Here is a 12,629-nt window from a genome sequence, read left to right as displayed (position 1 = left end):
TAGAAGAATAAGAAATGATATAATACATAACACGATGTAATATATATATATAGTCACACACACAAAAGAGAAGGGGAGGGGGGTACCAATTGAATCTAACGAGAAACTCTTTTATAATGCAGAGGTTCTTCCAGTGAGGGGGGAGGGGGCCGAAATAAGGAGATCCCATGGAGAATGGAGTGTATCCGGTTGTTACCGAGCCAATTTATGATGGCCACTGTGATATAGTGACGATTGTATCAAACACACACACACACACACACAGACAGACAGAGAGAAAGGGGGGAAGAATAAAAGATACGTCCTCCATCCCCCCCTTCACGATCTCTTTTAACATCTTTTTGTGTGTGTGTGTGTGTGTGTGTGTCCAATCCATTCAATGCTCTTTATGAGTCGTCTCTGTGTTTGTGTTTTCTTGTTTGTACGTCAGCCAAAAAGGAAAGAAGGGTAGTGAACACACACACACACAAAAAAGAGACACACACACACACACAGAGGAAATCAGCAGCAAAGCTAATACGACACACGATCAAATCCTCTTTTGTATACACACATAGCTCTACGCTTATTTAGCCTTTTCTCCCCTCGTTATCGGAGGGACGGGGGACGGAGGGACAGCAGCAAAAAAAAAGGTTAATTTATTCAAATCATTGCATTATAAATCTATAAGAATGGAAGAGGACTATATACTCGAGTGCACAGGACATGTGTAAGCAGCAGAAAAAGGTCAAAGTGCGGAAACTGGTTATAAACATATATAACTGAACGATGCCATCACCCTGGACCTTTTATATAGCGAATTTCAATGGCCTATTTTCGTGTGTATGTATATATACACACACAGATCGCAACGGATGGCCACAATCTCAATGAAAGACTTGTATATATATAAATATACCCATTTAAGAGCTAAAAATGGAGAGGGGGGGAGGAAGAAGAAGAAGAAGAAGAATATAAGAGAAAACGACGAAATGAAAGACCCCGGACATGAAACGGGGCAAGGACCGGAAACTGTGCTCGACCTTTTTGCTGGATAAAAAAATAGAATAAAAATCAGTTCAGCCGGCCAAGTGGAGCGGACGAAGCGAATCGAGCGACCGTGAAAAGAAAATACATCCCCATCATAATAACTCTTTTTCAAATATATTATATAGTCTATACTATACATATATATATAATATAGACATGGCTATATTTTTCGATATGTTTATCTATATAAATACATATAAATGCATCGCATCGCGATCAAATGTATATTACATAACATTATAGAAAAAAAGGGGGGATGTAGGAGGCAGGTCCGGGCAGGTCCTTTTAGTCGGCATTGACTTCCGTTTATATATATATCCAGAAGAAAGGAGAGGCCACTCTTATATATTGTACATCGTCGGGCTTGTCGTGTAAATGTATAAGACGAAAGCGATGGGCTTTTCACGGTAGAGATCGTCTCTCTTTTATTTTATTTTTTGGACACAGGAAAATCCGGCGAGATGAAACAAAGGCAATGTGTTTAAGTACCATATATATATATACTATACCACCAAAACGGAGATTGAAAGTGATCACCATGTTTACCGGAAATGTATTTTCTCTGGTCCCCCTCTTTTTTTTTTTTTTTTAAATAGACGCATTGATTTGTATGTGTGTGTACAGGATTTTTGCTTCGCGCTGTGTGGTCTATATAGTGTCAATCGGTGTAATGTGTCCGGAATCGGAGTTGAGGGTTTCCCCCTCCTCCCCCCTTTTTTTTTAAAACACGGGAGTCAAGCCAAACTGTCACGCTGCCACGCTGTCCATTTCCTGTCTTTGCGTTGACTCCCCTTTTGTGCATGACACATTCGAAAAACTGCTATACATGTACAGTATAGATACCCAACGCTTTTTGGCTGGCCAATAAAAACAGGCAAATGCATATCTCTTTACTCTTCACAGTTCTAGACAATAGACATTTATATAGTACATAGATATATATACAGGCGAGAGAGAGAGAAAGAGAGAGGAGTCAGTGATATGCGGAAGTGGTCAGCAAGTGACGTGCGGACATCCGGAAAAAAAGAGCAAATGCGGCAGCCATACATAGATTTATAATATATATAGAGCCAAAAAGCCAACAACTCTTTAACCGAGCTGGCAAAGCTTTTCTTTCCCTTGTCGTTGTTGTTGTGCTCAACTTCGTCTACATACGTACAGTCCGGTCCCATTTTCCGGCAAGTCCATGGCCGTCGTTGATGGAGTGCAACTGACCTCAAACATCCCCCTTTTGTCATCACGTCACATTTATGAAATACTGTGGGCCGAGTATCATTTTTTCTATACATCAGCTATATTCGTGTTGCTATAAAATATAAGGGGGGCATCAAGCAAAGATGCAACGAAAATGGCCGCTATAACATGAAGGATGTATACAACCGGATTCTATGAAACTCATGCTGGTTAAACGGATGAAGGAAATGCTCACGCTTGCAGCGTTGCAAATGCAATAAATAGAAGCCGCTTTCTGAAAAAGGAAAAAAAAAAAGGAAGAGAAAGAAAAGTGGTGATTTAGGCGATGGTTTTCAATTTTCAGAACGTTGCAGGATGATGGGGTGTGTGCGTAACGATGCGGCAAGTCACTGCATTAAGAGGAAATATCAAAGAAAAATATAATAAGAGGAGACTGTGGCGCGTGCGCCATTAAAAGGAAGGCAGCCGAGCGTCATGTCGGCCCAATCTTTCAGATTATCACCGCTCGATTCCGTTGCGCCCGTCCGACTCCATCGAGTGGAAGTAGCTATAACTATAGTCTCTTCCTATATGTATTTTTATATATTATTATTATATATATACATCTTCCGATGTGTAATGTGTATATATAGCCTTCCCCAAACAAAAGACATGCATCCTTTTTTTTCATCTATTCAATTAGCAATTCTTTCCCCAGCTGTATAATATATTATAGATAATCTATTAGACTTTATAACAGAGCCCCTTTCTCGATTCGACTTTTGTGCTGCGCGATTGCAAAAATCTATTTATATATAGACTTCTTCTATATGTTTTTCATTTAACCCGTGAATAAATGGCCGTGGTTTTGTGTGAAAAAAACAAAAAAATCAGTGGCATGTTTAAGGGGGGAATCAATGCGAGATCCGTGTCCAATCGCCATAGAGTTTCCCGGCCACGCCATATCATCACGGACACGATCAATTTGATCCTTTTTTTTGTGGTTCATCGTCAGTCTATTGGCTTTCTCTGTTTATCAACAGACAACGATGTATATAGAATAACACTAAACTATATATGCTGTAATATAGTCGCCCCACTTCACGGTCGAGTTTGTATATGTACAGACTATCTACCCCATCATTCTATACCATCTCTCTCTCTCTTTCTTTAATATAAATCTATCATGTCCTATTGTATATTATTATAACCCCCGTGTTAGCTGCTGTGTGTTTCCAAACGAGACGTGTGGATCTTTCTCAATTCGATTAAGATCCCGGCGGAGCGAATAAGGGAAGAAAAGAAAAACGCCGCTGTTTTGTTGTGGATATTGTTAGATGCCTGTTGTGCGTGTGTTGAACATTAGTCTCGGACGGTGTGTTCCATTAGAGCAAACGCGAGTTGCTAACATACATATACTATGCGAATAACACAAAGACATTCAACTATATGGTGTGCCTGCTTATCTATAGGCCCTTCATTTCGTAGGCTGGACGCAACGCGGTCGAATGCTGCGCACAATAAGCGGGCCTTTTTTCTATATGTATATGTATGCTGTGTACAGATTGTGTTAGGGTGCTCGTTGCGTCACTTTGAGGCCAGGTTAAGCTCAACGCGCCGTAAGAGGGGAGTTCACAATATGAAAAGGGAAAGGACATGATTGAGAGTAAAAGATGGAAACGGGAAGTGACACCACTCAGATGAACATTCAGGCTCAGTCGTGGATAACAAACACACAAGAGAGGCTTTTCCCTTATTTTTTTTTCGTGAATACAAGAGACTCAAGAAGAGGGAGGGGGACTATGTGTAGTAAACGTAATAACGTTACGCGTATATACACATATAAGAAATAAAATTTCCTTTTTTCTTTATTTTCGTGACTTGCTACTTTTCCATGTCTCTGTGCCATGCGCGGACAACGTAATAACCTTTTTTTTTCTTTTGACGTCTTATATAAAAAAAAAAGAAAGAAAGATTTTTCTTTCTTTTTAGATTCGGCGTCCATCCAACCGTAAGCGAGAATCCAATTTCTTCCACTAAAAACGGAAGCGTGCAAAGCTCGTATAGATCACACAATGGCAAGAAAAGAAAAACGTTCCATCAAGGGGGGAGAAGAAATTGAACGTAAAGAATAAAGGCCTCGTTGTTCTTCGTACACGATGTTTGGACTTGACTTGGATTTTTTTAAATGACGATGTCACGAGCTCATAATAATCAGCGATGGATTACAATCTATAAGCAGCTCCGTTTCCTGTCCAATTATATATACACACAAAATAAAACCTCTCTTTTAATGTATATACTTGATATTCACTTGTTTTTTTTTGTTTCAAACATCGTTTCCTGTTTTTTAATTTAAAAAAAAAAATGATTTCATTTTTCGTTCGGGTTGGAGATACAACCGAACTATATAACACGACCAATCCAAATGCCAGACCAAGATTTTATGGCTTTAGCCTCTTTTTTTGCGGGTTCATTGTCTGTCTAATTTAGGGGAGCCCACCGCGGTTGTATAATGCAAAAGCCATCGCGCGCATAATATTATCAAGAAGAGGCTATACGTATAGCTATATATATAGTCCCTATATACAGTATGTAATAACAATTAAACAAACAACGGCGTGCGGTGTCAACTGTTATTGTTTCATTATGTATTATACTGTACGCGCCGAACTTTTAGATGAGAGTCGTGGCTCATCATTGGCGATGTTTCATCCGAAACGGAAATGACTTTGATGACAACAGCTGGCTGAAGGTTTTTATATGACAAATATATATATTTATATACCCGCCGAACTGTGATGTGGAACTCATGACATCAGTCACGAGGCCCTCATTAAAGCAAAAAGCGCTGATATATATACAAAAAAGGAGCTCAAGAATTCATTTTTATTTTTTTAAAAACTATATATAATAGCGAAAATATTAGACAATCACGTTGTTCAACAGGAGGAGAAGAGTGAAGCTCGAATGCCTACACACCCAGCCTTGAGGCTATACACTGGCGGGATTGAAACAAGACGTGCTGGCGTTTGTTACATCAGCAATTTGGGATATACGTAATCTGACGATGTGCATAAGAAAAATGGCAGCACATTTTTTGTGTGTGTGTGTATTTATTGTGCAGTGATGATGAGGGTATGGGTGTAGACATATAACATCCATCCAGCAGCAGAAAAGAATTTTTTGTTTTTGTTTTTCTTCTTTTGTTCTCTTTGATTATGTCGGGATGCGCGAGCGATCTGTTCCTTCATCCCCCATTTTGATGAGTAATCTTCAACGATTCGGCGTCTGCTGTTCATGTTTCTATGTATCGTGTGCCGCCATCAGATTGATCACGCGACCCGCACCGGAGTGCATCCTGCGGATATCCAAACCTCTTTTAGAGGTTTCATTCCTTTTGTTTTTTTATTTTTCTACTCTCTCCATCATCGCCAAATGTCTTTCAAAAAGAGGCCATCAGCGAGGGGAACAACAACAAAAAAATGAACTTTTTCCTTCTTTATTCTGATGGCCGTGTCATTTTGATCGACTGCGCGCCATTGCGGCGCAGGAAAGCGAACGCGTGACAAACCATTCACGCCTGTCTTTTTTTTTTTATATCTTTGCCACAGTTCCAGAAAACAAAACAAAACACACACAAATGTTACCGCCCCAATAAAGCCGGACAGTCTGCCTTTGTGTTTTTTTCTTTCGTTTTTGCTAACAAACACACACGCCAACTGCCAAAACATCAAAAGAATTGGGAAAATGGCCGATCCATTTTGTTTGCTGGGCGGTTCGTGTTCAATGCAATTCTCGCACTCCCTTATATAATATATACTCAATGATTAGCCTATATAGGCTATACAATACAAAATGCATATATAATGTATATTGAACTTGGATTATAATATTTGCATTATTCCTTGCGTCCCAAATGTGCATGTACACCTTTATGTATATTTTGTATGAGATTTGCGTGCTGTTGTCTTTGGTGAAACGGCTGATGGTTTTGGTAGAGGCCGATTCATCACTGCCGATGAACGGGTTTTGAATACACAGAATTACCTTGGCAACGGCTGATTTAAGGCGAAACTCAGCTGATCAATACAAATTTTAATGATTCATTTTTTTGTTTTAAATCTATTTTTAATGAAATAGCCGATCTGCTGATTGCGTATACGAAAACTATAGTGGCCGGTTGCCCTGTGAAAATGTGATTTAAATAAATAACACAAAAAGCCATAAAATCTCGGTTAATCGTTGCTGCAACTGTAGATTCGCTTATTTAATTCCACATTTCCCACGAAATAAAAAAACTAAAACGAGCACATCAAGCCGCAATAAAACGTTGCATTTATTTTTCTGTTTGAAATTTCATAAAAAACGAAATAATACAAAAAACATAAAAACCTTGTAAAATGAAACGCGAGTTAGATATATAGAAGCCAATGCCGTTACATTATTTTCACTGTTATATTGTTGTGGTGGTATATACAACAACTGACGTCGTCCTGAGTGCTCTTGATTTCCCCCAACGCTTCCCCCCGTCCAATAACCAGCAGCCCTTTTTCTCACTCACTTTTAAGGAAAAGGCTTCGCTCTTTTTATTATTATACTTTGAAGCAGTTATATACGCTAACACAACAACGTCTATTACATATGTATGCATATATATAGCTGTGTGCGGAGGCTACAACAACAAAAAATGTGTCCTTGTTTCGACTATTAAACACGGCAAATGCAATGTCACCGACAATGTCGTGACACTGTCTCAGCCAATCCCAACTCTCTTTAATTGCATATATATATTCTCACACATCAGTGTGCGTAATAGAAAGTCACGAGATATTATATATAGTCTAACTTCATTATGTTTTTCTTTATTCGCCTTTCTCGCAAATAAAAACTCTCTCAATTGCCATTGGACATTTCTATATATAAATTAAGATCTTTGCGCTATTTATTCTTGCGGATCTAAACTGATGGGAAAATGATAAACAGAACGATCTGTTATGTATGTAATATATAAATCTTTAAAAGCATATCCTGTTCTCATTTTGCTTTTCCCACGGCCTATCAACAAACAACAAGAATACGCAAACCTCTATGCCCTTTATAATCTTCTTCAGAAGATTTGATTCCCTCTTATCTTTTTATTTAAAAAAAACCCCAATTTTTTTGTATATCGAAAGAAAAAGAAAAGGGAAAAGTCGAGTGCAGTAGCCAACAACAAAAGAGCAAAGCCCCTCGAAATAGATGAGGTTGAAAAAGGGCGGTTGTTGTGTGTGATGTAAAAGCCCCTCGGAATTCCTGTGAACGGCGTGTGCAACAACACGCATAATAGCCCGTTTTTTTTCTTTTTCAGGACGCCTCTTTTCGACAGCGTCTACGTGTTTTCCCGCTGTTATTCATTCGACGATGAATCTGCAGAAGCTAATCAAAAGAACGAAACGCAGTACCCAATAGCTTTTTTCTATATAGCTACACATTAAGTAGATATCGTTCTGCGCTGTCTCTCTCTCTCTGCTGTGTGTGATGTGTGTTGATTATTTTAAAAGAGGGGCCCGGATGAGTTTGCGCACATCATCGCCTCCTATTCACGTCAGTTTGAAGAGTCTTATTTCGTGACTGGCGATTAGCGGCTAAAAATTCTATAACAGCGTCAAGTGGACGTCTTCATCGTCCAGTCTTGTTGTCGTTGATTGTTAAGACAGCTGTGACTTTAGTGCGTGAGCAGCGCATGAATCGCCGCGCTTAACACGACCGTTCCATTGTATTACAACAGATATTTCTTTGGCCACTTGAAATTTGTACAAATAATAAGAAAAAAAAATGTACTTACTTTCGTGTATATTCTTCTGAGCGAGAAACGAGACAGGTCCATTTCTTCGTAAAAAAAGGGGGGGAAACCCATCCCATTCGGCGAATGGTGCGCAAACAAACAGATAATTGAAGCAAATATCAAAAATAAATAAAAAAAACAAAACAAAAGATGCGGGTATATAATTTCATTAATTTCTTTCTATTATATATAACCTATAAAGCAGAAAGCGTCTAGCTCAAAGCCATTTTTACACGTGTGAAATCCAAAGAAATAATTTGATAGATTATATTATATTAGCTCATTTTAATATTGAAGGCTATATAACCGGTTGGCGTGGAACTGCAACTCAGTCGAAACTGACTTATATATATTGAACAACAAGACGGCAAACTGCATCATAAGGCAATGGCCTGTATCAATTTGCCTTCATTAGCTCGGGTGAGTTGCATTTTTTTTTTTTCTTCTTTCCTTTTCTATCGAATTAAAAAATAAATCTTGACAGCACAGCAGACGAAGGGGGGAAGGAAATGTTTTCACGAGACGCGGTACATAACAGCCACTCCTTCCATCATATTTAAAAGGGTAGGCGGGTGAAACATGGTGGACAATAAAAGTTATACGTCGTGGCGACATGAAAATCCCCTCTACGTCTATATAGTGTGCACAAACAACGAAGAGGGTAAAAAATAAAAAATGAAAGAGAGCCACTCTATTTAGGCGGCAGTTCAACGTCTCCATCGTTTTTGAACAGCCAAAAAAAAAGGGGGGGGGGCGCCCTATAAAAAGAAACGAAAAGATTTAAAGATCTCAGTGACAGCAGAAGCACAAAGCGACTTATATTCATTAGGAATTTTGAAAAAAAAAATTAATAAAAGGGAGGGGGGGGAACTTTTTTCTTTAGATTTTCTGGCGTATGTATGCGAACATCATTGCTCTTCGTGAGATGACAGGCATGGTTTACAAAATATATACAGACTTGATTTTCGAGCCTTTTCACGACATTGAATATATACACACCTTAGACTGGCCTTATGACTATAGACTGCTGAACCGTTTCTCACGTGTGTGTCGTTATATAAATATATATAAGCAATTATGGCACGGTATATGTATGTATACTATATAGTGATGCAGTGCCCACCAAAAATGAATACACGCGGTCTCAAATTCATTTGTTAAAATAACTTTGTGCCAAACAGAGGGACAATCAAATTGACACGTCATGTAGGGCTGGCACTTTCTGTATATACGTGAATCGATGCGTAATCAGCTCACACACGAATTTAAAAAAAATCTATACGTGTAATGAGGGTAGTATATACAGCACAAAGTGCGGTTGTATTACATCTATTGAATGACAGGAAATAAAAAAGGAGTCCATGTTTTTGCTCACCCCTTTACCTCACCCCTGTGTCTATTTGTTATCCACCGCGTATATAGTTACGGGGATTAATGTGTGTAGGCCTAATATACATCACAAGCGAAAACACGATAGATCTCACTGCGCTGCTGTCATCCCCCTGTGGGACAATAGAAAATGTCCTGCTGATCGCTTTATGATTTTAGGCTTTGATACACACACACATGTCTATGTGTGTGAATCAACGATCAATAAGCCGCACTCAGCCTCCCTATTCTTCCTTTTGGGGGATGTTTGTGTAGACATTAGATCGTCTTTTTGTCCATCTTTGGGGTAGGTATATATACGTAGCCTATATATACAAATCAATGGAAATCACCTTCTGTTCTGTTCTACTATTGAACCGTTGCAAATCCAAATATATACTGTGATTCTTAATCCATCCATCTGTTTATAGAGAGGGACGACAACGAGTAATTTTATTTTTTTTTTAAAGAGGGACATTTGTTGTTCCCCTTTTTGTGAGATAAGCAACACACACACACACACAAAAAGGGGTTTCCACTCGAATTAGCGGATCATCTTGTGTGTGTCTGTGCCCATAACAGCAGCAGATGCTATCCTCGATTGGCCTCCTTTTGATAAATCATTCTTGATGTGTAAGAGATTATTTGAAAAGCATCAGCCCATTTCCTAAATGCCGAAGGGGTTTTATTTTTCACACAAAAACTTCACATTTTGATGGTAGCTATATTATAAACCTAACGGATTTCAACCTCCTTTTAGTTTGCTCTTTTCACACGTCATCATCATCTTACATCCAATTAATATTTCATTTGTTATTGGCTTGCATGTAAGAGATTATGATATAGATGAGATCGCATCAGCATCACATATACATACACGCAAATAGAGGGAATGTTTGTATCATTTCGGTCATGGACATAATTCGTGAAAATAATAGTGTATGAAAAAATGTATATAGATCAAACCGTTCAAGCGAGAATTGGCGGCCACTGTATAGCACAAAAGGGGAAGGCGTGTGCCCAATAAAACGAACAGATCGGCGCATTGAAGAGCTACGCACATCATGAAAGATAAATGTAATAATTTATAACGTGCAGCACGTCTATAGATATAAACCTGCCTGCCTCTCGATTTGAATAATATGCTGCCGATAATAAAAAAAAAGGTGCACTGGCACGCATCACTTATATATAAAAGAAGATTGAAATCAAATTCCATATCCACTCGCAGCGTATATATGTAAATATATAGACAAAACGTATACAAAGAAAATATACAGAGTGGCTGAATTCGAATGATTTCCAAGCCAACAAATCTTTTAACACGCACAAATCCTGGGCTTATGTACACTTGAACGAACATACCATGCCCACGTGATGCTGTCAGCTGCTATATAGAGTTACCTCCCATAGATATATGATAATCATCATGCTCTTATGTATAGCTACAGTATATATAATAGGCTATACATCCAATAGCTAATGACGGCTGATTGAATTTCGATCGCTGACGTAGCAGCCTCTTCATTTCGAGCATCAATCTGCCATCCTCTTTTCACTTCTCTCCAGCGCATTATATATAGAAATGACCTTTAAACACGTTTTATTAGGCGAAAATGCTCGCCATTTCCCATTGATCTTGATATGCAAAGCCTCAGAAATGACCTGAATACATTTGTTTGGCCCTTGCACCAAGTCTCCATCAGGAAGGCTGCCACTTGACTAAACACTCTTTTCGCCACATCAGAGAATGATGTGCTCTCTTTTTTTTTTTACATTTGATGTTGCATAAACAGATGCAAATTGGGTACAACCCCCCCACCACCACCGGGGTCTCCTCGAAAAAGAAATTGACTGCATGTGGTATATATTTATATATATAGTGCCGATCTTCGATATTTTGCCTGCTGACGTCTATTATTCAAACATTTGTCGCCTTTGCTCGGCCGACTGTGTTGACGGGCGAAACGCGACGAATCGCATCACGCCACTGTGTGTCTCTCTCTCCCTCTTTGATGGAAGAGGAGGGAATTGAAAGCACATATATATAGCCCCCACTCTCTCTCTCTCTCGATTGGGGCACTTTAGATGAATGCAGTGCGCTCTCTCGGCTGTCTATAACTCTTGGAATATATACACACACAGCACAGGGAAAACTTGGCATATAGACGTTTGTGAATAATAACAGCAACGCCTATATAAAAACGGAGAGTCGGCGTGTCGAGTTTATAAAGAGAGAGACCTATAATGACTGACAGCCTCTTTTCTCGTTCAGAATTTCTTTTTTTTTTTATTTTATTTTTCCCCCCTTTTAAAAACCCCAACTCCCTCCCTTATTTGTGGGTAATGGCCGGGGCGGCGGGGCTCTTTATCAGGCCATGCGTATGTGTATATAAAGAGAAGGGGGGGGGGGAAGAAATAAAAGTGTTGTGTGTGCAGTCCATATATATCGAAGCCCCAGTATAAAAAAAAAAAAAGAAAAAAAAGGAAGGGCTATATGCCAAAAACTTTGTGTCCATAAGTTGTTAAAAGCCACGGGGCGGGGTGTTCGTGTGTATATGGACGACTGGAGCTACTGTTGTTCTATTAGTTCTTATGTACCATAATGGAGAGAGAGAAGAGGGGAGAGAAGAGCTTTCTAGGATGGATTAGACGCTATATATATAGGGCGGGTTTTGGGGCATAACAGCGAGAAATCGGGTTATATTGTCCCATCAGGGCCAATTATGATCGGGCTGATGACCGCAATCAGATGAAGCCGAAATGTTTTTCTTCTTTTTTCTTTCACAGTCGTTAATATTCTTTTCTATCGTATATTTTTTTTTTTTTGGTTAGACGCTGTGTGTATATATATACCCGCATCACATCATCATCTATTCGTTTTCTTCTTCTTCTTCTTTGGCTATATATGATGGAGAGAGACTTAAGGCGTTCGGATCTTATACGACCATCTTCTGCACCACTGGCTCAATAAAAGCAATGCTAATGGCCATTTCGATATAACGCAATGGCCGTTTCCTCCTTTTACATCTCTGTGCTGTGTTGAGTATGTATAGAAATAAAATCTTATATACAAGATCAAATGCGGTTCGATGTTTTAAGTCGGTTGGGCGCGTTATAAGCCGAGCGAAGCGATTTCGATCTGTGTAGACTATATATAGCTATATATCGATCAGGCCATTTGACCCGCTTTTTTGGTTATGGATATAATTCTTGTTCTTTAGTCTATATA

Source organism: Daphnia magna, linkage group LG7, assembly GCF_020631705.1.
Source record: "Daphnia magna isolate NIES linkage group LG7, ASM2063170v1.1, whole genome shotgun sequence".
NCBI lineage: Eukaryota > Metazoa > Arthropoda > Branchiopoda > Diplostraca > Daphniidae > Daphnia > Daphnia magna.
The sequence above is the reverse complement of the archived record's forward strand: the minus strand, read 5'-3'. Positions refer to the sequence as shown.